General features: G+C 40.4%; 1 protein-coding gene across 1 annotated transcript in view; it reads left to right on the forward strand.

Annotated features, from left to right (window-relative positions):
- The window catches only part of SLC12A8 (solute carrier family 12 member 8), a 187107-nt gene that overhangs the window by 56109 nt on the left and 103334 nt on the right, over positions 1–27664 (forward strand). The window lies entirely within an intron of this gene.

A 27664-nucleotide genomic window follows, 5' to 3' on the forward strand; every position in this document is an offset into this window, starting at 1 on the left:
TTATTGATTTATTTTTGTCTGCTTCTTCTGTAACTCACCTTTGAAATATATTCTATTTTCACTCTTCCATACTTCACACTTGTGTATTCTTCAGTTGGCGTGACCATGAAACTTGCTACATAACCTTAAGATGAAGTTTGAGGGCTGTATCCCTGGACTGCATTTTTTAAAAAAATGATAGTTTAAAATGCATACAAAATATTTTTTATATAGATCTTAAATGTTAATCTATACCATGCATGGATAAAATTACGTTAAAGGGACAGTAAACATAAAAAATAATGTTACATAATTCTGCACAGAGTGCAGAATTATGTAACATTATCTTAGCGACAGATTGAAAAACCAAAATATAGCACGCTCCTACTCTAGGCCGCGATCCGATAAAAATTGTCGCCCGCCAAATTTTGTACTGGTTTGGTATCACATATACGGCGTAACCTAGAAGTTACGCTCGTATATTTCTGCCTTCAGCCGTAGTTTTTTGTCCCATAGACAGGTATACCAAACCAGCGCAGTTTGGTATCCAATATACAGCGTAAGGACTTACGTGGCGAAAATGGAGAAATCTTACTTCATTTTCACCTCGCCACAAAATGCAGGCGTAGTAAGCCTTACGCTGAGTATTGGAGCCCCGTAACTCCCTAAACTGGCTGCAAAATAAAACCTAACACCTAACGCATGTGCAATGTCTATCTACCTGGCAACCGCAATCCCTAATAAAGTGTTTAACCCCTAAACCACTGCTCCCGGACCCCGCCGCCACCTCCATTAAATGTCTAACCCCCTAATGGGATCCCCCTACACCGCCGCCACCTACATTAAAATTATTAACCCCTAATGTAATCCCCCTACACCGCAGCAATCTATATTAAAATTATCACCCCCTAATGTGAGCCGCCTACCCCGCCGCCACCTATTTTAACTATATTACACCCTAATCTAATCCCCCTACACCGCCGCCACCTATATTAAAATGATTAACCCCTAATCTAATCCCCCTACACCGCCGCCACCTATATTAAATGTGTTAACCCCTAATCTAATCCCCCTACACCGCCGCCACATAAAATACTAAAATGTCCCTACCCTAAACTAAATTACAAATAGCCCTGAAAAGGGCTTTTTGCGTGGCATTGCCCCAAAGTAACCAGCTCTATTACCAGCCCTTAAAAGGGCCTTTTGCGGGGCATTGCCCCAAAGTAACCAGCTCTATTACCAGCCCTTAAAAGAGCCTATTGCAGGGCATTGTCACAAAGTAATCAGTTCTTTTGCCTGTAATCTAATCCCCCTACACCGCCGCCACCTATAATAAATGTATTACCCCCAATCTAATCCCCCTACACCGCCGCCACCTATAATAAATGTATTACCCCCTAAAATACTAAAATGTCCCTACCCTAAACTAAATTACAAATAGCCCTGGAAAGAGCTTTTTGCGTGGCATTGCCCCAAAGTAACCAGCTCTATTACCAGCCCTTAAAAGGGCCTTTTGTGGGGAATTGTCACAAAGTAATCGGCTCTTTTACCTGTAATCTGACCCCCCTACACTGCCGCCACCTATATTAAATATATTAATCCCTAATCTAATCCCCCTACACCGCCGCCACCTATATTAAATATATTAACCCCTAATCTGACCCCCCTACACCGCCGCCACCTATATTAACTATATTAACCCTATCTAACCCTAATACCCCTAACTTAATTATTATTGCAATAAATCTAAAGAATATTAATCTTATTAACTAAAATATTCCTATTTAAAACGAAATACTTACCTATAAAATAAACCTTAAGATAGCTACAATATAATTAATAATTACATTGTAGCTATTTTAGGGTTTATATTTATTTTACATGTAACTTGGTATTTATTTTAACTAGGTACAATAGCTATTAAATAGTTAATAACTATTTAATAGCTACTTTATTAAAATAATTACCAATTTACCTGTAAAATAAATCCTAACCTAAGTTACAAATACACCTACACTATCAATAAATTAATTAAATAAACTACAATTATCTAAACTAAAATATAATTAAATACACTAAACTAAATTACAAAAACAAACACTAAATTACAAAAAATAAAAAAAGATTACAAGAATTTTAAGCTAATTACACCTAATCTAAGCCCCCTAATAAAATAACAAAGCCCCCCAAAATAAAAAAATGTCCCTACCCTAAACTAAATTACAAAAAGTAATCAACTCTATTACCAGCCCTTAAAAGGGACTTTTGTGGGGCATTGCCCCAAAGTAATCAGCTATTTTACTTGTGAAAAAAAAAACACCCCCCCCATTACAACCCACCACCCACACACCCCTACTCTAAAACCCACTCTATCCCCCCTTAAAAAAACCTAAGTCTAACCCCCAAGTGATCCTTACCTGTCCTGAAGACCGGCGGAGAAGGTCCTGTTCCAGGCGGAGAAGTCTTCTTCCAGGCGGCGACCTCTTCTTCTTCCAGGAACCAGCCGGCGCTGAGCGGAGGAGTTGATGACCGCGGAGCTGAAGACCATCCTCCCTGGAACTGAAGACCGGCGATGCAGGAACTGAAGATCGGCGAAGCTGGAACTAAAGACCAGAGCCATATAGCGTGGAGGATCCTCTTCATACGATCGCCGCCGTACACTGAATCGGAATTCAAGGTACGCGATTAAAAATGGCGTCCCTTGAATTCCTATTGGCTGATTTGAGCCTTCAAATTCAAATCAGCCAATCGGATGACAGCTACTTTAATTCTATTGGCTGATTTGATTAGCCAATAGAATAAGAGCTACTGTAATTCTATTGGCTATTCTAATCCGCCGGTCTTCAGGACAGGTAAGGAGCACTTGGGGGTTAGACTTAGGTTTTTTTTAAGGGGGGATAGGGTGGGTTTTAGAGTAGGGGTGTGTGGGTGGTGGGTTGTAATGGGGGGGGGGTTCTTTTTTTTCACAGGTAAAAGAGCTGATTACTTTGGGGCAATGCCCCACAAAAGGCCCTTTTAAGGGCTGGTAATAGAGCTGATTACTTTTTGTAATTTAGTTTAGGATAGGGACATTTTTTTATTTTGGGGGGCTTTGTTATTTTATTAGGGGGCTTAGATTAGGTGTAATTAGCTTAAAATTCTTGTAATCTTTTTTTATTTTTTGTAATTTGGTGTTTTGTTTGGTTTTTGTAATTTAGTTTGGTGTATTTAATTATATTTTAGTTTAGATAATTGTAGTTTATTTAATTAATTTATTGATAGTGTAGGTGTATTTGTAACTTAGGTTAGGATTTATTTTATAGGTAAATTGGTAATTCTTTTAACTAGGTAGCTATTAAATAGTTATTAACTATTTAATAGCTATTGTACCTAGTTAAAATAAATACCAAGTTACCTGTAAAATAAATATAAACCCTAAAATAGCTACAATGTAAGTATTAATTATATTGTAGCTATCTTAAGGTTTATTTTATAGGTAAGTATTTAGTTTTAAATAGGAATATTTTAGTTAATAAGATTAATATTCTTTAGATTTATTGCAATAATAATTAAGTTAGGGGTGTTAGGGTTAGATAGGGTTAATATAGTTAATATATATAATATAATAACTATATTAATTATTAACTATATTAATAATATATATAATATAATAACTATATTAACCCTAATATAATTAGGGTTAATATAGTTAATATAGGTGGCGGCGGTGTAGGGGGGTCAGATTAGGGGTTAATATATTTAATATAGGTGGCAGCGGTGTAGGGGGGGTCAGATTTAGTATTTTAGGGGGTAATACATTTATTATAGGTGGGGGCGGTGTAGGGGGATTAGATTAGGGGGTAATACATTTATTATAGGTGGCGGCAGTGTAGGGGGATTAGATTAGGGGTTAATCATTTAAATATAGGTGGCGGCAGTGTAGGGGGATTAGATTAGGGGGTAATATAGTTAAAATAGGTGGCGGCGGTGTAGGGGGATTAGATTTAGGGGGTAATGTAGTTAAAATAGGTGGCGGCGGTGTAGGGGGCTCACATTAGGGGGTAATAATTTTAATATAGATGGCGGCGGGGTAGGGGGCTCACATTAGGGGGTAATAATTTTAATGTAGGTGGCGGTGGTGTAGGGGGATCACATTAGGGGGTTAGACATTTAATATAGGTGGCGGCGGTGTAGGGGGATTAGATTAGGGGTTAATAATTTTAATATAGGTGGCGGCGGTGTAAGGGGGGTCAGATTAGGGGGTAGTACATATAATGTAGGTGGCGGCGGGGTAGGGGGCTCACATTAGGGGGTAATATAGTTAAAATAGGTGGCGGCGGTGTAGGGGGATCACATTAGGGGGTAATATAGTTAATGTAGCTGGCGGCGGGGTCCGGGAGCGGCGGTTTAGGGGTTAATATATTTATTGTTTGGAGTGAGAGGGGGGGATTGCGGATAGAGGGGTATACGTGTCGGGCTATGTTTGGGAGGCGTGTTAGACAGTTACGGGTGATTTTATAATTTAGTTAGTTTTTTTTATGCGGCGGCAGTTTCTAAAGTGCCGTAAGTCACTGGCGACTCCAGAAATTTGTACTTACGCAGATTTCTGGACATCGCTAGTTTGTCAGACTTACGGCACTTTAGCAACTGACGGCGCCGTATATGTGATAGCTCGAGTTGCGAGCTGAAACTACGGGCTGTGCGGGTTTCCACGCTTGCGCCGAAACCTGCGCCGTATATCGGATTGCGCCCCTAGTCTGGTAGCGGGCACGAGCTACATTTAGCTCAAAAGTACGATTGGGCGCACTGTGATTAGACAGCGCGCCTGTGAATCTCTTTTGAAAACAAGACCTGATTAGAAGAACCTGGAGAAGAAATGAGGGAAGTGTAACTTTGGGGGATAAAGTCTCTCAACTCTTTTGGTTTTTCAATCTTTCTAAGATAATGTTACATAACTCTGCACAGATATATATGTAACATTATTTTTTACATTTACTGTCCCTTTAATGTCAAGTGAAAGGACCATTAAACACATTAGATTGCATAATCAACAAATGTATACTAAAAAGACAATGCACAAGCACTAAGGGCCGATTCTATAAGCATTTGCTTATCTGGATGTGTTTTTCCATGCTGACACTTAAGTTCAATTTACCATCCCGTGCATCATGTGACAGCCATCAGCCAATCACAAAATGCATATAATGTGAATTCTTGTACGTGCTCAGTAGGAGCTGGTGCCTCAGAAAGTGTGTATATAAAAAGATTGTGCAAATTTGATAATGAAAGTAAATGTTTACAATTGTATGCTCTATCTGAATCATGAAAGTTCAATTTTAACTTTAGTATTCCTTTAATAAAATAAAGATAATTTGAAAGGTGAGGTGTATATAAATATGAAATCATGATATGCAATTAAGCATTAAAATTATAAGTTGGACTTGTATTTACAGTCAAGACAGATTTTATTTCTTCCATGCTCATTTCTCAGCAAAGAACAGTAGTTTTCTGAGTGTTTCTCTACATCCTTTATAAATTAGCATTCTGTGGGATGAAATAAGAAAGAAAGCTTAGGCTATTGCAAAAATGCCATTACTACATGACTTTTTTGCTTTTCAATTTACTGCTATGATCAATTTTTCTTCATTTTCTTGGTATCCTTTATTAAAGGAACAGCATTGCACTACTGAGAGCTAGCTGAACACATAAAAAAGCCAATGATAAGAGGTATATTTGTGCAGCCACCAATCAGCGGCTAGCTCCCAGCTTCTGAGCCTACTTATGTATGCTTTTAAACAAAGGCTAATGAGAATGAAGCACATTTTATAATAGAAGTAAATTGGGACGTTGTTTGTATGCTCTATCTGAATCATGAAATAAACATTTTTGGGTTTCATGTTCCTTTAACCGCTTTGCTTTTTACTGAGAACTTGCCGAAAATACTGGAGAATTTTAGCATTTATTTGTTTACCTGTTAAAACTATATATATATATATATATATATATATATATATATATATATATATATATATATATATAAATATAAATATATATATATATATTTTTTTTTTAAGTAGACAACCCAAGGTATTGATCTAGGTCCATTTTAGTATATTTCATGCCACCGTTTCACCGCCAAATGCGATCAAATTTAAAAAATCTTAAATTTTTTCACAAACTTTCTCACTCAAATTATTTACAAAACGCTTGTGCAATCATGACACAAATGATTGTAAAAGCCTCTCTGTGATCCCCTTTGTTCAACAAAAGCAGACATATATGGCTTTGCCATTGGATTTTGGATTTTAGAATGCTGCTAATTGAAGAGGTGCAGCACACTTCTATTATTTCCAGCAGCCAAGGGGTTAATCAGGTAGCTTTTAAAGTTAATTGTATCTGTAGTGTAGAGATTACCCTCCCACCTGAAACCTCCCACCCCCTGATCCCTCTGAAGCAGCTCTCTTCCCTCCCTCACCCCTTACTAGTGACTACCATCTTAGGTACTGGCAGTTTTTTTTTTTTAATTATACAGACATCCCAAGTCTCCCGCATTGAAATAGCTGCTCCCTGACACCTGCAAATCAATTGGACTATCCCGGAAGTTCAACCTACGGCAACTAACCAATATAATTATGGTAATTTCTTCAGCTAGTAACAAAGTGTGCATGCACACTCTGTTACTAGCCATTAATTGGTTTGTTTTGGTCTATGCGATCGCTTCATTTGCGTTCATCTGTGTTCCAGTTTAAATGTTGGTAACCACCCGGTAGTCAAATCATAACACCGAGGATTGAAGTGAGTGAGTGGCCGATAAGAGGTGAGGTGGCTATAGAGCAACCTATGCCTGTAACAGAGGGGAGGGTGATTGCCGGAATGAGCCACAAGCTGTTAATTATTATAGTATTTATTGGCATTTAGCAGCTAAACTACTTACATAAATTAGCACATTAGCTGCTGTAATGCATAAACTCCTGATCTGGGATGGATTATGTTGACTGAATAAGATACAGTCACTTTACAACTGATATTGTAAACTGCCTCTAACCCTATATATTGGTTGTGAATAAAATGAAGTGTACATTAGCCAATGGGGCAGCTATTCAAAAAATCTATATGTTTCTTGCATACACAAAGTCAGTTTTAGTTCATTGATAAATTAGTGATACGTTACCCTAGCACATGCAGTGATTATTTTACCCTCAATTTCTTCTCTCTCCTCCCCTGCACAGTGTCTCATACCCTGGCCTCTCATGTCCCTCCCTGCCTATTCTAATATTTATTTCTGCCCAGCATTTGTTTTCATTTTAGGCTATCTTGTTCCTTTTTGCTATTTTTTTTCTTTTTGATGTATTATTCTACACCTTCCTCACTCCAATAATGATGCCATGTTCTGCTCTGTGATGTCATGTTCAGCTCTGTGATGTCATGTTCAGCTCTGTGATGCCATGTTCAGCTCTGTGATGCCATGTTCAGCTCTGTGATGTCATGTTCAGCTCTGTGATGTCATGTTCAGCTCTGTGATGCCATGTTCAGCTCTGTGATGCCATGTTCAGCTCTGTGATGCCATGTTCAGCTCTGTGATGCCATGTTCAGCTCTGTGATGTCATGTTCAGCTCAGTGATGCCATGTTCTGCTCTGTGATGCCATGTTCTGCTCTGTGATGCCATGTTCTGCTCTGTGATGCCATGTTCTGCTCTGTGATGCCATGTTCTGCTCTGTGATGTCATGTTCTGCTCTGTGATGCCATGTTCTGCTCTGTGATGCCATGTTCTGCTCTGTGATGCCATGTTCTGCTCTGTGATGCCATGTTCTGCTCTGTGATGCCATGTTCAGCTCTGTGATGTCATGTTCTGCTCTGTGATGTGTAAACATTCCATACGTTCCTGTCACAGCCTCACACAATGTGCCGTTGTCAGAAAGTAGCTTCTACTCTCTGTCTCCTTATTTTCTTGGTCATGTCTACATTTCTATGTACAATACACAGGTAATTAAATATTGGTATGGAATAGAATATTTAGTTTACATGTTATGAAGAACCAGTAGGTCCAGGAGGTTTCACCTATTTCCCATCTTTAGAACTGGAGCAAATAACCAATTTCCCCCTAAGCATACATGCATTATTAAACAACACATATGTGTAATTTACTTTAATTATATACTGTCTACATATGTGGTAGTTTTTTTTTAATAGGTTACATTTTACACACATACTAACTAGATGATGATATGTGCAACAAATTGGGTATTCAGAGTTTAATTAATATTTTAATATATTTGTGATAAACATCACAGGCCCAAGTATTTGTACTGGAATATATATTTTCTATTTGTCTTATCAGAAAATGGTACCGTATAACAATTGGAAATAAACAGACCAATGCTTTTCACAACAGAGAGAAGTGGATATTCTCTGCCTCTTTCCAACGTGATTTGGAAGTTATTGGTGCCACCTAGTGCTCTTTTACTGCACTGTTCAAACGCATAACCAGTGAGGATAGTGTTTATAAAAGTATGTTCTGCATAACAATCTGCAGCTCTCCAATACCAACCCAACAGCATATAAAAAATGTATTTTCTTTTGTTTGAACCAGGGAGGCCACTTCGCTTACATGAAAAAACGAATGTTGACCACATAGATAAATATAGAGGGGCAGGGGAAATGATGGGGAATGTCTCCTGACTATACTTATTATTACTATTATCATTCTTTCTTCTTCCTTTAATTCTCTCATATCCCTGTTTAGATTACAGAACATGAAAAGAAAAAGATATTATTTTGCAAATTCTTGGTAGTTTGCAGGTTGGACCACCAGTGGTTACATAGTTAAAGGGACAGTGCACACCAATTTTCATATAACACTGCATGTAATAGACACTACTATAAAGAACAATATGCACAGATATTGATCTAAAAATCCAGTTTTAAACACTTACTTAGAAGCTCTCAGTTTAGCACTGTTGATTAAGTTGACTGGGACACCCAGTGAAAGGGGCTGTAAAAACAAGAAGAGCAGGCCCTCCCCCCTCCCCCAGTTCCCTGCATATGAAAAGACAAATAACATAAACAGGAGCCAGCAATAGTCTGTAAACGCGTGTATACATCTGACACTATGGGGCTTGGTTAGGAGTCTGAAAATCATCACACAAGGTTATAAAAAAAAATAAGCAAAACTATACATTGTTACAAAAACACTTCCAGATGGGCTATATAATGGATCATCTAAAAAAACATTTATGCAAAGAAAAATCTAGTGTACAACGTCCCTTTAAACATCTGTACCAAAAGTGTGTTGATCTGTTATTTAAAAGGAATAGAAAGGTCAAAAAACATAAATTATGCTTACCAGATAATTTAATTTCCTTCTGTATAAGGAGAGTCCATGGCATCATTCTTTATTATTGGGAAATTCTAAACCTGGCCACCAGGAGGAGGCAAAGACACCCCAGCCAAAGGCTTAAATACCTCTCCCAGACCTTAATTTGAGGGCACAGCAGCCTACAAAACCTTTCTCCCGAAGATTGCTTCAGTCGAAGCAAAAACATAAAACTTTTAAAATGAAGAAAAAGTATATAAGGAGGACCAGGTAGCTGCCTTACAAATCTGATCCATAAAGGCCTCGTTCTTAAAGGCCCAAGAGGAAGCCACTGCTCTAGTAGAATGAGCCGTAATCCTCTGAGGAGGTTTATGTCCCACTGTCTCATAAGCTAAGCAGATAACAATCCTTAGCCAAAAGGCGTGAACCACGTCCAAATTATAAAGCAGACGTGCCTTTGAAGAAGAAGGATTGGGACACAAGGAAGTAACCACAATCTCTTGATTGATGTTGCAGTCTGACACGACCTTAGGAAGAAAACTAACTTAGTACGTAGGACAGTCCTATCAGAATGGAACACCAAATAAGGATGCTCACATTGCAAGGCAGTAATCTCAGATACTCTGCATGCAGAAGCAATAGCCAGTAGAAAAAGAACCTTCCAGGACAACAATTTAATGTCGATTTCATGCATAGGCTCAAACGGAGCCCGTTGCAAAACCTTAAGAACAAGATTTAGACTCCAAGGAGGAGCCTTAGATCTAAACACAGGTTTTAACAAAGGACTGTACATCTGGAAGTTTTGAGAGCCTCTTGTGCAGTAAAACGGGCAGGGCCGAAATCTGTCCCCTCAGGGAACTGGCAGAAAGGCCCTTCTCCAGTCCATCCTGGAGAAACGACAGGATCCTGGCAACCTTAACTTTATGACATGAAAATCTACGCTCTTCACACCAGAATAAGTAGGTTCTCCACACCTTATGATAGATGCGACAAGTAACTGGCTTACGAGATTGAATGAGAGTATCAATAACTCTCTCAGAAAAACCTCTCTTGGCTAGAAATAAGCGTTCAATCTCCACGCAGTTAGCCTCAGAGAATCTAGATTTTGATGAACAAAAGGACCTTGTTCCAGCAGATCCCTGCGACAAGGTAATTTCCACGGAGGAGATGACATCCCCACCAGATCCGCGAACCACATCCTTCGCTGCCACGATGGAGCAATCAGTATCACTGATGCCCGCTCCTGCTTGATGCGAGCCACTACACGAGGAAGGAGTGGTAACGGCGGGATACACGAGGAAGGAGTGGTAACGGCGGGAAAAGGTAAATTAGACTGAACCTCCAAGGCACTGCTAATACATCTGTTAGCTCCGCCTGAGGATCCCTGGACCTCGACCCATATCTTGGTAGCTTGGTATTGAGACAGGACGCCATGAGATCTATCTCCGGCATCCCCCACCTGTTGCATATCTCTGCAAACACTTCGGGATGGAGAGTCCATTCCCCCAGATGAAAGTATTGTCTGCTGAGAAAATCCACTTCCCAGTTGTGCTCACCACGAATGTGAATTGCTGACAGCGAACATCTGTTGGCCTCTGCCTACTCCAGAATACTAGATACTTCCCTCATTGCTAGGGAGCTTCTTGTTCCCCCCTGGGGGACATTCCTCCTGAGTCCACAGGCCCTGTGCCTTCTTGGCACCCCAAACAACTCCTCATCCTGATAGACTGATCTGGACAGAACCACTAAGAGAGCGATTCTCTCAACCGGTTGTCCACAGAAATCTGTTGAGACAGATCCAAATGATCGCCATTCCACTGTCTGAGACAGAACCTGGCAAAGGGAATGATGTCCATGCTGGACACGTGACCAATCACCTCCATACACTGAGCCACAGAGGGCCTTAAGGAGGTCCGGAGGGCAAGACATCCCGAAGCTAGCTTGAAGTCTATTATAGTACCCAGGAATTCCACCCTGGTGCTTGGAATAAGACAACTCTTTTCTAAGTTTATCTTCCATCCATGAGATCGAAGAAGAGAGAGAAGAGATTCCGAATGGCCCTCCGTCAGACGAAAAGATGGTGCTTGTACAAGAATATCATCCAAGTAGGGCACTACTGCTATACCCCAGGTTCTGGCAATGGCTAGAAGAGCCCCTAGAACCTTCGTAAAAATCGTTGGAGCAGTAGCTAGACCAAACGGAAGTGCAATGAACTGGAAATGCTAGTCCAGGAACGCTAACCTTAGGAACTGGAAGTGATCCTTTTGGATTGGAACGTGAAGGTAAGCATCCTTCAGATCTATAGTGGTCAGGAACTGTCCTTCCTGAACTAAGGGAATGATGGACCTTATCGTCTCCATCTTGAACGAGGGAATATTTAAAAATGTATTTAAGCACTTTAGGTCCAGAATTGGGCAGAATGTTCCCTCCTTCTTTGGGACCAGGAAAAGGTTTACGAGCATGGACCCTCAGTACAACGTAACACTCTCACTATAGTGACTAATTTTCTATTGGTGGGAAAACGACATATAAGACAGGATATCCTATCAATGGAGAGCGTGAGTTATGACTTGCAGAGTGATTGGTTACCGGACCTACACGAGCACCCTATGACATGCACAATGCTGGGATTGGTCTATAAGAGGGCATATTTCACATGCAATAGCATCATTGGATGATTGTCTTTGGTTTATGTATATTAAGGGGCAGCACCCGGGCCTCGGTTTGTCACTTCTCACATTGATAAAGGCTGCTAACAGCAGCCGAAACGCGTTTGTAGTATATTAGTGCATGTTTCTTTGCACAGTGTTTTTAACATTACTTAATCTAGTTAGTCATCCCTGTCACCTGAAGCCGAGGTATGCTGCTATCGGCCAGGAAACAGGGGGATGACTATTTACTTATTTAAAATCTGGTTTACTTTGGGTACATTTAGGAGAAATAACTCTCCTTTTTTAATTAATACAAATAAAGGTTTGTGTTTTAACACTTAATATAGGAAGGAGTGCACAATTTAACCCCTACTTAGGTTCTTCCCTACACCCCAATTTTCAGTAGTATTCAAGCTCAGATTGCTGGAATACTACTGCACAGGAAATTGTATATACTGGGTGCTATAACCCTGCAAATATGTTGGGGTACTATAATTATATAGCTAGTCTGGACAGAAAAAGTCCCTATGTTGTTACCTTTTGGGTGCTGAACCCTATGCCAGACATGTTTTTAGCTGTTTGGCACTTGTATTTTACTATGAATTTCAACTTTTTTTTCCCCACACAAATAATCTATAGAATATAGCAATCAGGTACTCTAAGATGTAATGACTTTTATTTTAATATGCTTAATTTAAATTTACATCTTTTATCTAATTTGTTTTTTATTGTCTTATTATCCTTTATTGAAAAGCATACCTAGGTAGGCTCCGGAGCAGCAGCGCCCTACTGGTAACTAGCTGCTGATTTATGGCTGCACATATATGCCTCTTGCCATTGGTTCACCCTGATGTGTTCAGCTAACTACCAGCAATGCATTCCAGCTCCTTCAACAAAGGGTGCCAAGAAAAATGAAGTAAATTGTTAAGTGGTTTAAAATTGTATGCTCTACCTGAATCATGAAGTTAATTGTGGGGTTTCATGTCTCTCTAACTAACCTATCAGTTTTCTCGGTAGGCAGGTTTTACAGGAGTCGACCTCTCTCCAGTTCATCCATCAGTTCGGTTAGTGTCTACAGCACCAAGGCAGAGTGTCCAAATAAAAAAAAAGAAGTACAAAATGCACTTCACCCCAAACTACACTAAAGTGTACCTAAAAACCGACAGTGTAGCTTGCTGTACTGTTTGCAGCAGTGATTTCTCAGTTACCCATGGTGGGTTAAATGACTGTAAAAGACATGTTGAGGTGAGTTTAATAGGTGTCATTCGTCCATTAGCAAAGCTAATGTTATTTAAACTAGATGCTATTAGGATATACTGTATTGATGTCTTGGTAATGAGGCCAAACTCCTTGTACTTATTTTATACAGTTATTATTGAATAACTTCTTTACACATGTCTACAGTGTAGACGTGTAGTTATTGGATAAAAAAATGACTCCATGAGTTGAATAAGTCAGTAATATAATATAGTATAATATAATACGAAACAGTGTAAGTACATATTTTAGTGTCACATTTTCTGCATATACCAGACTTAGACTTAGGTGAAATCACAAAAACAAAGTATGTATCATTGCCTTATGTAATAGGTTAATACGGTATGTAACATTACATAAGACAATATAATAAGGATACACCTTATGCTTTTATTTCTTTTAGGGACCACTACATATTAGGGAGACTAAGTGCAGGGAAGGCTGCTCAAGTATTTCACAGTTCTTTTCAGCAGAAAAACAAAGTCTGACAGAGAAGGTCACTAGAGCTGAGGTGTACTTTACATCTTTCATTGTTGAACATAACCTGCCATTCCAGGTGTGTAAGCACACAGGCAAGCTATTCAGGAAAACGCTTCCAGATTCAGATATAGCAAAAACCTATGCCTGCTCATCAACCAAGACAGCAGCTATTGTGAACATGGCACTGGAACCTGAATGTTTAGAGGATCTGTACAAGTTCATCCGGACAGAAAAAAGGCCATATAGTATTTTGGTTGACGAAAGCAATGATATCATGTGTGAGAAGGAATGTGCCATTTTAGACAGGTGCTATTATGAAACGCAGGATAAGGTAACAGTTGGATTTGTAGACATGCCAGTGTGCAATGATGCCAAAGCTTAAAACATATTTAACTGCATTGCATCATCCATGCATGACAAAGGCCTTGAATGGTCTAATTGTGTAGGATTTGGTAGTGACAACTGCAATGTGATGATTGTCAAAAACAACTCCGTATTGTCAAGAGTGAAAGCACAGGCCCCTCATAGTTACAGTGTTGGCTGTCCAAGTCACCTGGTCAACATTTGTGCCAAAACTGCTGATAAGGAGCTCTCAATGTCCCCTGAAGAACTGCTCATTGACATCTACTACTACTACTACTACTTTGAGAAAAGTTCCAAACGAAGAGAAGACCTAAAAGAGTTTCAAGAGTTCTGCAATGTTGCCCAGCAGAGAGTACAAAAGCATTGTCCTATACGCTGGCTCTCTTTAGGAAAAGGTTTGGAGCATCTACTCCACCAATGTCCAGCTTTTCTTTCATATTTTGAGTCAAAGAGTGAGAATCAGACATCATCTCATATTCAGAAAAGGCTGAAAGACCCCCAAATGAAACTATATGCGTGCTTTATCCATAATGTCACACAATGTTTTGACAAATTCAATTTGATTTTTCAAAACAAGGCACCTGAACTCTACAAGTTGGATCAGAGCATATAAGAGCTCCTGCATGACATAGCTAGCAGATTTACTGTATTAAGCCGAAGGTATTGAGAGAATACAACATTCAGGAGATAGATATAAGCAACACTGAAATTCACCTCCCCGATGAAGGGCTTTTTATTGGGTACCTGGCAAGGAGGCAATTGCTAAGTGAGGACCATTGCAATACAAAACACTTATTTAAAGATGCCAGAGCATTCTATGTCAGGAGCTTTAAAAAAAATCTTGGAGAAATTCCCAATGATAGACAAAATCTTGAAGAATCTGTCAGTGGTCAATATGGAGAAGCAAGATGAGGTGAATCCAGAGAATATTTTGATTTTGGCAGAAAGCTTTCCAAATGTGATCAAAGCAGATGCCAGAGAATAGCTCCACTTAGAAGTCCTGGATTATGTCTCAACTAACCTTGAGGGACTGGTGCCAAACTACAAAAGTTTACCAGTTGATGAATAATGGGGAAGCTGTCCAAAGTAAAATCTGTGAGCTCAGGGAAGTTGAGATTAAAAAAATTCTGCCAGTTGATTAAGCTGCTTTTGGTGCTGCCAAATTCTAATTGTGATGTGGAAAGGGCATTCAGCATTGTGCGTCGAATTAAGACAGAATTTGGAAGTCAGCTGTCTCACAAAACTCTTGTAAATCTGATGTCTTGCAAAATAAACAAATTTATTGACACAAACTGCTAAGAGGTTGAGACTTCCAGCAAAATGCTCAAATCTGCCAAACAAGCAGCTGCACAGTACAATTAAAATTTGCAAAATAAGTAGAAAAGCTATTTGCATTAAGGTGTGTAAATTAGTAGCAATATGTTGTTAAATAAATAATTGTGTTCTGTCATAATAAAATGTCATTTTTTTTTTTATTTTTTGTGTGTGTGTGTGTGTGGGGGGGGGGGGGTTGCGCAGTAGCTGGTGAAGCCACCTCCCTGAAATGAGTTTTTGCAGGTTGGGATGTCTGATTATATATATATATACACATATATATATATATATACATATATACATTTTATTTTATTTTTGTGTGTGCAGTGTAGAGATCCTCCCTTATCCCCCCCAAATAGCTCTCTAACCCTCACCCACCCTCTAATGGCAGCCATCTTTAGTACTGGCAGCTATCTGACAGTACCTATAGATACATATATTTAATTCACTTATTTTTTTATTTTTCTGTAGTGTAGTGGTCCCCCCACCGTCGGCAATTGTTAGGGCCCCCATCCCACTTTTTTCTGTACTGTAACCCCCATCCCTCTCCCTTAATTTATTTTTCAAGCAGTGTAGGGCCCATCCCACTCTTTCTTCCTTCCTTCTGCGCCGCTAGGCTGACCACCCGCCTCCCGCTTTTCCTCCCACCAGCAGATGATAGTTACAGACTGTGACGCACACATTGTCACCTTCTGTAAAGAACTGGCATCTTCCATATGCAGGCAGATGCCTGAAGCTCAGGAACTCCAGCTCTTGGCTGTAACTTTACAGCCGAGACTACTGGAGCTTCCTGAAGCTTGGAGGTATATTTACGTGTAAAGGGGTTAAACAATGTTTGCATTCTTTACCTGCTTTATTGATAATGTATTTTTGGGTTAAACTATTTACCTTTTCAATAATTGTTAAAACAGACATCCCAACTCTCCCGGAAGTTCCGGGAGTCTCCCGCATTGAAATAGCGGGCTCCCTGACACCCGCAAATTTAAACACAATATCCCAGAAAGAGCAGTGCAAGAGAGCGTCAAATTTGTGTCTGCTCTTTTCATTTCTACCTGTAGGTGTCACTGTTCCATTATAGCTCAATGTAAATAGTTACTGCGTTCCTCGCTGGACTTTTCTCCCCCTTCCTGAACTATAGTGTGGTGCGAGACATAGCAGACCTGATATAGGTGAGTTGTGCAGACTCCTATACTTTATATTGTGCAGACTAACCATACTTTATATTGTGCATGTAATGCTCGTGGGATATTCCACTATCAGACCAAACTCGGCCAGTAGTCTCTTTATCCCGGGGTTGAGCTGGAATGATAGGGAATATCCCAGAGCAGAGAGAGTTCGCAAAATGAGGTAGGCAGTACTCACAATATGCAGGGTAGTCTTTGGTGGCAGCAGGTAGGAATCAGCAGTTAGGCAGTTCATGGGTAAACCACTTGAAGGACTTGAAACAGATAGGATAGTCTGACGGCAACAGGCAGGGAATCTGCGGCTAGGCAGTTCAAGGGTAAACCACTTGATGGACTGAAAAACAGACAGGATAGTCTCTGACGGCAACAGGTAGGGAATCCAGCGGTAAGGCAGTTCAAGGGTAAATCAATAGAATGGTCAGGCTGGCAGAGTTCGGCAACAGAATGGCAATCCAATGTTTTAGGGTTAAGGCAAGCAGAGTAATCAAAACAGGCAGAGTTCATCAACGGTAAAGCAATTAAGGGGTTAAGGCAAACAGCGTAGTCAAACAGGCAGAGTTCAGCAACAGAGAATAAATACAGCAATTCAGCATAAATATATACAGCACCCAGGAGCACAAGAAGTAACACCTATACTTGGGCACAGGTGAGAGAGACTGAGGCCTTTCCATAGGGAAGACATGGCGGGCGGTGATGACGTCATCACCGTGCTGCAGTTACACTGCTGTATCCCTAGCAACAGGAGGAGTGCCTGTGTCAGTGGCAACGGCCACCGCATAGCAGAGATCAGTGTGACAGTGCAGACTCCCCATCCTTTATATTGTGCAGACTCCCCATGCTTTATATTGTGCAGACTCCCCATGCTTTATATTGTGCAGACTCCCCATGCTTTATATTGTGCAGACTCCCCATGCTTTATATTGTGCAGACTCCCCATGCTTTATATTGTGCAGACTCCCCATGCTTTATATTGTGCAGACTCCCATGCTTTATATTGTGCAGACTTCCCATACTTTATTTTGTGCAGACTTCCCATACTTTATATTGTGCAGACTCCCCATACTTTATTTTGTGCAGACTTCCCATACTTTATATTGTGAAGACTCCCCATACTTTATATTGTGCAGACTCCCCATACTTTATTTTGTGCAGACTCCCCATACTTTATTTTGTGCAGACTCCCCATACTTTATTTTGTGCAGACTCCCCATACTTTATATTGTGCAGACTCCCCATGCTTTATATTGTGCAGACTCCCCATACTTTATATTGTGCAGACTCCCCATACTTTATATCAGTGGTGGGCAAGATGTAGATCACGGTTTACCAGTGGACCGCAAATTAATTTAGGTGCCTGTAAGATTTCAAAAGTCTGCATAATAAGAGAAAGATTTCTCACACATCTACAGCAGTGAGGTTCTTCACTCAGAATCTAGAATTCTAGATAGAATCTAGATTCTGAGTGAAGAGCCTCGCCACTGTAGATGTGTGAGAAATCTTTCTCTAATGCAGACTTTTGAAATCGGCTATGACTTTGAGTGTATGACAGTTGTAAGAGCACTGTACTTCAGCATGCGCAACGCGGCTGTAGCTGAACTCGCTGCCCCAGCTTTGGTTACAGGACCTGCCCCCTAATCAACCTGACATGGCGTCCAGACAATAAAATTACTTTTTTAGAATGAGTCTCGAGCTGTCTTGATTGTGCGATAACTTATCATACACAGGCGCGGTACACAGATAAGGTTGCTTGACGGTCCCAGCGTGACATAAAGAGAGGGCTCTCCCAGTAAGTAAAGACAGAGCGCGGCTGTATTAGTTAAAGAGTGCAGCTGATTTTTAAAGCTGTATTATTTGTGTCAAAAATAAAATATTCAGCTAGCAGTTCCTATTTATGTTAAAAATATAATATTCAGCCAGCAGGTCCTATTTGTGGCAAAAATAAAATTTGAAGCCAGCAGGTCCTATTTCTTTCCTAAGATATGGTGAGTCCACAGCGTCATCATTTACTGTTGGGAATATCACTCCTGGCCAGCAGGAGACGGCAAAGAGCACCACAGCCAAGCTGTTAAGTATCACTCCCCTTCCCACAAACCCCAGTCATTCTCTTTGCCTTGGTGCATGGAGGAGGTGAAGTTTTGATGTCTGATGAAAATTGGATTTTCTTTTTGCTACAAGCAAGATTTTAATTAGTTTAGAAAGCCATAGTAGGTTTACTTTGTTCTTTCCATTTTTCAAGGATTGGGTCTAGCCATAGTCCACGTTAATCTCTTCAGTAGGGTAGTGGTGGCTTTAAAGCAGTTAGGGACTTGTGAGGTGCGCCTTACTTAGTTTTCCTAACATGTTGCTGCCCCTATATAGAAAGCCAGAGTAGGTTTACTCTGTCCTTTCCTTTTTCCAAAGGTCTCTGTGAGGAGTGGCTTCCTTTCATGCCATGTGTGCTGTCCTCCTGCCGGACAGCTGGATGTGCAGGTAACTGCTTTTTTGTCTTCTGGGACTAGGAGGCTGGCACTGAAGGGGTTAACCTATAGTTTTCCTGCATCATACTGGGGATTAGTATCCTGGGTTCAGGATCGTTTTAAGGTAGTGACAGGCACAATATGCATGTGATATAGAGACTGGGGTTAACTTCCTTTATGGCAAGGAAGGAGTTAACCCCATATCGTTGGCTCATAGATTTATTGATGACACTTATCTTTTTGTATCATGTGTTATACATTAAGAGGGGCACTTTATCACATCTGATGCGCTATGTTTTCCAGTTGCCACTTTGTCAGAGTGAGTCGATGTGGTTTGAGGAAGCGTTGTCATTTTGATTGTGCTTTTCTTCCGGATGAATTGCGTGCTTTCGTTTTGGCGCTGCTTCAGAGGCCGATCACGTGTGCTCCTGTTTCGCTCCTTTGTAAATCATAGACTGAGCGGTTGCGGAGCATGGAGTTAATCTGGCAGGGTCCAGTTCTCCTCGGTATATTGCGGAGGCAGGTAGGCACCTCAGTTGCAGGGCTGAGGTGTAGAGGTGCAGATTATTTGTTTATTAAACTAAAACGGAGCGTTTAAGTTTTATTTGCTGCCCAATATTGTATACTTGGATTCTAATTGGGAATAATCCTTCTCACTCTTGGGAATAAATCCTAAACGCTGTGAGGGCACATTTTTCACTTTCAACTAAAGTTTATATTATGTTGTGGTCTCTTAAAGGGACAGTCCTTCAGAATTATTTTAACACATTTGTCATTAATTTGTTTTGTTTTTCTCCTAGTCATGGAACAGGATGATCTTCCTATGGACAGGTGTACGCTTTGATTGGACAATAAAGTTGTGCCGCCCTTGCCATTTTGTAACTCATGCATAGATAGAACCCTAAAAAATAAGGATAAACTCTTTGTTTCTGAGCCACCAGTCTCTCAGGTTGATGCTGTTCAGGCAATGCCACAGCTTTCTCCTCAGATGTCCCAAGCCTTAATGGTGTCACATGCAGTGCCCTGTAGTTCCTCTCAATCTCCTGAAGGAGTTTATTTGCAAGCAGAAATGTCTGCCCAGGTATCTTCTGCGGCTTCTGCAGCATTAGCTGCCATTCCCATGTTACAGGGGAAGCACAAGAGGAAAATTAGAGATTCAGATAGCAAAGTTTCTGCTCCAGCTTCTACTGCCTTAGTTGTCTTTCCTCATAATTCTGATGAGGAAGATACATCGGTAGCTTCTGAGCGTGAAATTTTAGATTCAGACAGTATAATTCCTTCTTCTGACGCTGAAGTTGTATCCTTCAGATTTAAAGGGACACTGAACCCAATTTTTTTTCTTTTGTGATTCAGATAGAGCATGCAATTTTAAGCAACTTTCTAATTTACTCCTTTTATAAAATTTTCTTCGTTCTCTAGTTATTTTTATTTGAAAAAGAAGGCATCTAAGTTTTTTGGTTTAGTACTCTGGACAGCACTTTTTTATTGGTGTATGAACCAAGAACAATCCAGGTTATTCACCAAAAATGGGCCGGCATCTAAACTTACATTCGTGCATTTCAAATAAAGATACCAAGAGAATGAAGAAAATTTGATAATAGGAGTAAATTATAAAGTTGCTTAAAATTTCATGCTCTATCTGAATCACAAAAGAAAAATTTTTGGGTTCAGTGTCCCTTTAAGCTTGAACACCTCTGTGTACTGTTAAAGGAGATTTTGGCTACGTTGGACAACTACGACACCCCTGTCGCTGTCAACCCTAGGAAATCTAGTAAACTTAATAAATACTTTGATGCTCCTTCCTCTGTGGAGGTGTTTCCTGTGCCAGATCGTGCTTTGGAGATTATACAGAAATGGGAGAGACCAGGGACACCCTTTTCCCCGTCTCCTGTCTTTAAAAAGATGTTCGCTGTCGCTGACTCCATTAATGAATCATGGCAAATGGTGCCTAAGGTAGAAGGGGCCATTTCTACTCTGGCTAAGAGAACTACTATCCCTATTGAGGATAGCTGCTCCTTTAAGGACCCAATGGACAAAAAGCTAGAGGTTCATTTGAAGAAAATATATGTTCATCAAGGCCTCCAATGGCAACCTGCAGTGTGTATTGCCACTGTGACAAATGCGGAAGCCTATTGGTTCGACGCCTTGTCTGATTCTCTTCAGGTGGAGACTTCCTTTAGAAGAGATTCAAGACAGAATTAAAGCTCTTAAGCTAGCCAATTCATTTATTACCAACGTTTCCATGCAGGTTAATAAACTGGGAGCCAAAATATCTGGCTTAGCTGTGCTAGTGCGCAGAGCATTGTGACTGAAACCTTGGTCAGTCGATGTTTCTTCTAAGTCCAAGCTTCTGGCGATTCCTTACAAGGTTAAGACCTTGTTTGGACCTGGTCTGGCAGAAATAATTTCTGATATTATGGGTGGAAAAGGGTCTTTTCTACCACAAGACAAAAAGAATAGATGTAGAGGGCATCAGAGTAATTTTCGTTCCTTTCGGAATTTCAGAGGGAAGTCCTCCTCGTCCTCTGCAAAGCAAGAACAATCCAAGTCTTCTTGGAAACCCAATCACTCTTGGAACAAGGGGAAGCATTCTAAGAAACCCGCAGCTGAGTCTAAATCAGTATGAACGATTTGCCCCCGATCCGGGAGTGGATCAAGTGGGGGGCAGACTTTCTCATTTCTCTCAAGCGTGGATACATGATGTTCCAGATCTTTTGGGCTGTAGACATAGTATCCCAGGGTTACAAATTATAATTCAAGACCTTTCCTCCCAGGGGCAGGTTCCACCTTTCAAGGTTATATGCAGACCAGATAAAAAGAGAGGCGTTCTTGAAATGTGTTCAGGATCTCTCCTCCCTGGGAGTGATGGTTCCAGTTCCCATACAGGAACAGGGCCTAGGGTTCTATTCCAATCTGTTTGTGGTTCCCAAAATAGAGGGAACTTTCCAACCTATTCTAAACTTGAAGTGTCTAAACAAGTTTCTCAGAGAACCGTCCTTCAAAATGGAAACTATCTGTTCTATTCTTCCTTTAGTACTAGAGGGTCAGTTCATGACGACCATAGACCTGAAGGATGTGTACCTTCATGTTCCCATTCACAGGGATCATCACAATTTTCTGAGATTTGTCTTTCTGGACAAACACTTTCAGTTTGTGGCTCTTCCATTTGGCCTTGCCACAACTCCCAGAATTTTCTCAAAGGTTCTCAAAGGGGCTCTCTTGACAGTGATCCGGTATCGGGGAATTGCAGTGGTATCCTACCTGGACGACATATTGGTTCAGGCGCCATCTTTTCAACAAGCAATCTCTCACACAGAGATCTTGTCGTCTTTTCTACGTTCCCACAGATGGAAAGTGAATCTGGAAAAGAGTTCCCTTGTTCCAGCTACAAGGGTAGTTTTCTTAGGGACCATAATAGATTCCATATCGATGAAAATATTTCTGACATAGGTCAGAAAATCCAAGATTCTTGCCTCTCTCTGCAGTCTACTGTTCGGCCATCAGTGACTCAATGTATGGAGGTAATTGGTCTCATGGTCGCTTCCATGGACATCATTCCCTTTGCTCAATTCCATTTAAGAGCTCTGCAGCTATGCATGCTCAGACATTGTAACAGGGACCATGCAGATCTGTCTCAGAGGATAGATCTGGATCAGTCAACAATAGACTCTCCCATGGTGGCTTTCTCAGGAGCATCTGTCTAAGGGCACATGCTTTCGGAGACCTTCCTGGGTCCTGGGACTCATTAAATGAGCAGGGACTATGGACTCGGGAGCAGTCTGCTCTCCCCATAAACATCTTGGAGTGGAGAGTGATTTTCAATGCTCTGATGGCTTAGCCTCACTTGTCCTTAGCCCGGTTTATCAGGTTCAAGTCAGACAACATCACCTCAGTGGCTTACATCAACCACCAGGGAGAAACCTGGAGTTCCTTAGACATGAAGGAGGTGGATTGTTCAGTGGGCGGAAGCTCACAATTGCTGTCTATCTGCCATGCACATTCCAGGAGTAGACAACTTCGAAGCGGATTTCCTGAGCAGACAGACTTTTCATCCCGGGGAGTGGGCACTTCATCCGGAGGTGTTCTCCAGCTTAACCCTCAAATGGGGGGTGCCGGAGTTGGATCTGATGGACAGGTCAAGGTCAAGAGATCCTCAGGCCCCTCTGATAGATGCTCTGGTGGTTCCTTGGGATTTCAGCCTGGCATACCTATTTCCTCCGTTTGGTCTCCTTCCACGAGTCATTGCTTGTATGAAACAGGAGAGAGCCTCAGTGATTCTAATAGCCCCTGCTTGGCCTTGCGGGATCTGGTATGCAGACCTAGTGGAGATGTCTCTCCCATCTTGGAGATTTCCTCTGAGGGAGCACCTTCTAATTCAGGGTCCCTTCCTTCACCCAAATCTAATTTCTCTGAAGCTGACTGCTTGGAGATTGAACGCTTAGTTCTGTCTAAGCGTGGTTTTTCTTAGTTGGTCATTTAGACCATGACTCAGGCTCGCAAGCTTGTTACTGGAAATATTAACCATAGGATATGGTGTAAATATATTTTTTGGTGTGAATCCAAGGGCTCCTCTTGGAGTAGGGTCAGGATTCCTAGGATTTTGTCCTTTCTCCAGGAAGGTCTGGAGAAGGCTTTGTCAGTCAGTACTCTGAAGGGTCAGATTTCTGGATGATCTATTTTGCTACACAAGCGTCTGGCGGACGTGCCAGATGTGCAATCCTCTTGTCAGGCCTTTGTCAGAATCAGGCCTGTGTTTAAGTCTGTTGCTCCTCCTTGGAGCCTTAACTTTGTTCTTAAAGTTTTGCAGCAGGCTCTGTTTGAGCCATTGCATTCCTTAGATATTAAGTTATCTTGAAAGGTTTTGTTTCTTATTGCTATCTCTTCTGCTCAGAGAGTCTTGAAACCTTTGGCTTTGCAGTGTGATTCGCCTTATCTTATCTTTTATGCTGATAAGGCGGTTCTTCGTACGAAGTTGGGTTTTCTTCCTAAAGTGGTTTCGGATAGAAATATTAATCAGGAAATTGTTGTTTTTTCACTATGTTCTAATCCTTCTTCTCATAAGGAATGTTTGTCACACAACTTGGATGTTGTGCGGGCTCTAAAATTCTATCTACAGGAGACTAAGGATTTTCGCTAGTCTTCTGCCCTGTTTGTTTGTTTGTTTCTCTGGAAAGCATAAAGGTCAGAAAGCTACTGCTACTTCTCTTTCCCCCTGGTTGAGAAGTATTATTCGTTTTGCTTATGAGACTGTTGGACAACAGCCTTCTGAGAGAATTACGGCTCATTCCACGAGGGCTGTTTCCTCTTCTTGGGCTTTCAAAAATGAAGCTTCTGTGGAACAGATTTGAAAGGCTGAAACTTGGTCCTCTTTGCATACTTTTCCAAATTTTTAAAATGTTATACTTTTGCCTCGGCTGAGGCTTATTTTGGGAGAAAGGTTCTTCAAGTGGTGGTGCCTTCTGTTAGGTCTTGTCCCTCCCTAGTCATCTGTCCTCTAGCTTGGGTATTGGTTCCCACGTCTTGGACTCACCATATCTTAGAAAAGAAAACAAAATTTATGCTTACCTGATAATGTTTTTCTTTCCAGATACGGTGAGTCCAGACCCCGCCCTTTATTTTAAGAAAGTTATTTTTTGACTAAACCTCAGGCACCTCTACACCTTTGTGTTACTCCTTTTTTCTCCATTTCCCTTTGGTCGAATGACTGGGGTTTGTGGGAAGGGGAGTGATACTTAACAGCTTGGCTTTGGTGCTCTTTGCCTCCTCCTGCTATCCAGGAGTGATATTCCCAACAGTAAATGATAACATCGTGGACTCACAATATCTGGAAATAAATACATTTATCAGGTAAGCATACATTTTGTTTTGTAGCCAGCAGGTCCTATTTGTGGCAAAAATAAAATTTTCAGCCCGCAGGTCCTATTTGTGGCAAAAAATAAATTTTTCAGCCCGCAGGTCCTATTTGTGGCAAAAATAAATTTTTCAGCCAGCAAGTCCTATTTGTGGCAAAAATTAAATTTTCAGCCCGCAGGTCCTATTTGTGGCAAAAATAAAATTTTCAGCCCGCAGGTCCTATTTGTGGCAAAAATAAATTTTTCAGCCAGCAGGTCCTATTTTTAGCAAATATACAGTGTGTGCTGGACTATTCTTTGTGGGTTTTTTTAATAAATACATTATTGTAATTATTATTATCAAGACTGGTGTTTTTTTTTAGTTAGGTGACCACATCACTTGGAATAAAATTAGAGGTAGCCCTTGCCTTACAAAAGTCTGCCCACCCCTGATTGAATGAATATCTCACTTGATCGTATTAATCTTTTCCTGGTGCTATTTTTTTTTTCTAGCATTATTATATATTTTTATATTTTTGGCTCAAAGAGTAGCTATTGGTGTCCTTATATGCAGGATGGTCAAAAAGTGGCTACTAGGGGGAAATTTATTTCTTTTCAGATACTGATATTTTCAGGGGATGGCGATTTATACCTTAATTTAGAAAATATGAAGTCCGTTTTATGTTGTGATTTGCAGGCAATATTTATAACAAACTGATGACCTTGGAATGCTTATGTGTACCTTCCTAACCAATGCTGATTACTGTTTATTCAATTGTGTACATTTTTATATATGTATGTTTGATGAGAACTTTTGCCTAAAATTTGCCTTTTATGTTTTGCTTTTTAAACTCAATTTTAAAAATGCACTCCGAAAGAGTATTTTAAAATGATTCTTAAGCACACAGACATTAGGCACAGAAAGAAGGAGTCTATTACTCTCTGCTGTTCTCTAAAAAGTTAGATCAGGGCGTGAAATTTGTACTTGTGAAAAGTTTGAGAACTGTTTCTGACAGTGATGTATTTAATTCCAATAAACAGTTATCTAGGCTCCATAAATCTGCAAGATGCCTCCGTTCACATTTACCTATTAAAATAGCATTTGATTAAATGTGATGTTGTCATGCTTCAAGAGACTCACTTTAAGAGGGGGTCTGAACCCCGTTTATCTTTCAAGAAATTCGGCCCAGTCTATTTCTCTTCTAACGACTCCAAATGTAATGGAGTATGCATAATGATTAATAAAAAAAATCCCTTTCAAGGTTAGCTCAATTGTTAAGATAAAGAGGGGAGATACCTAATTATCTCAGGGACCCTTTACCATAAGCCTATAACCCTTGTGAATATCTACGCGCCCAGCCTTGACTCTTCCAAATTCTTCCACCAAATTGGTAATAAAATATTAGAAACTGCTAGAAATAGCCTGCTCATGGGTGGAGACTTTAATGTTGCGCTAGACCCCACCATTGACTGCTCATCAGGAAGATCATCAGTTCCTAGCAGCACCCTTAACTTAATAAAGTCCCAACTAACGACTCTTGCATTGCATGATGTTTGGCGAATCCAACACCCGAATCTGAAAGATTATACTTTTTACTCATACCCTCACCAAAGTTACTCTAGGATAGATTACTTGTTAACAGGTGTCCCTAGCCTATCACAAGTCCTTGAATCAGAAATATATCCCATAACATGGTCAGATCACTCCATGATTAGTTGTACTTTTAACTTTCACATCAATACTTCCCAGTCGAGGATTTGGAGATTAGATGAATCTCTCCTCAAAGACCCCTTAATACAAATCCAGCTCACCAAGTCCATCGAGGAATATTTTGAGCTGAATGCTAACTCCAACACTTGCCCACAACATATCTGGAATGCTCATAAATGTGTCCTTAGGGGAGACCTGACAGCGATAAAGGCCGCTAAAATTAAACAAAACCAGAATTGCTTGGCCTCGTTGTTAGCCGACTAAAATAAACTTCAAGATATTCACAAAAGATTTCCCAAAGATCGCTCCCTCCTTGACAGCCTAGAACATAAGCGAGCACAACTTAACCTGTTTTTGGGGGCTGAGGCTAAACGCAATGCGCTATTTCTTAAAAAGCATTTTTTATGAAGGCGCTAATAAACAGGGTAAGCTTTTGGCAAGACAACCAAGGAAAAAAGTGCTCAATAGGTATATCTTACATATAAAAGATGATAAGGAGAGGGATTGGTACACATCAAAAGACATAACAAACCGTTTTAGGCAATACTATGAATCATTGTACAACTTAGACCAAACTATTCCTCCACCAACAAACACAGACATACAAAACTACCTGAATCAGCTACACATCCCGGGAATTACAGAGGAGCAGAGAGATGACTTAGATGCACCCTTCTCAGCTGAGGAAGTTAAGCTAGCAATTAAATCACTTAAAAAAGGGAAGTCCCCAGGTCCAGATGGCTTTGGTAACACTTACTATACCACATTCAAAGACCTCCTAATACCACATCTCCTAGCGTACTTTCAAAGTATAGATGAAAACAAAACATTTCCCCCTCTAGCTCTGCAAGCTCATATAACTCTGATCCCAAAACCAAACAAACCTACCACATCAATGCCAAATTATAGACCAATTTCTCTGTTAAACACGGATATAAAGATTTATGCTAAGGTCATAGCTAACAGGCTTAACTTAATTATTATTATTATTATCGGTTATTTGTAGAGCGCCAACAGATTCCGCAGCGCTAATTCTACCTAAGATTATCCACCAAGACCAGGTTGGTTTTGTCCCCCATCGCGAAGCTAGGGATAACACTGTGCGCAATTTACACCTGATGTGGCACGCCAAATCCAAAAATATC

This window comes from Bombina bombina, chromosome 1, assembly GCF_027579735.1.
Source record: "Bombina bombina isolate aBomBom1 chromosome 1, aBomBom1.pri, whole genome shotgun sequence".
In the NCBI taxonomy this organism is placed as follows: Eukaryota; Metazoa; Chordata; class Amphibia; order Anura; family Bombinatoridae; genus Bombina; species Bombina bombina.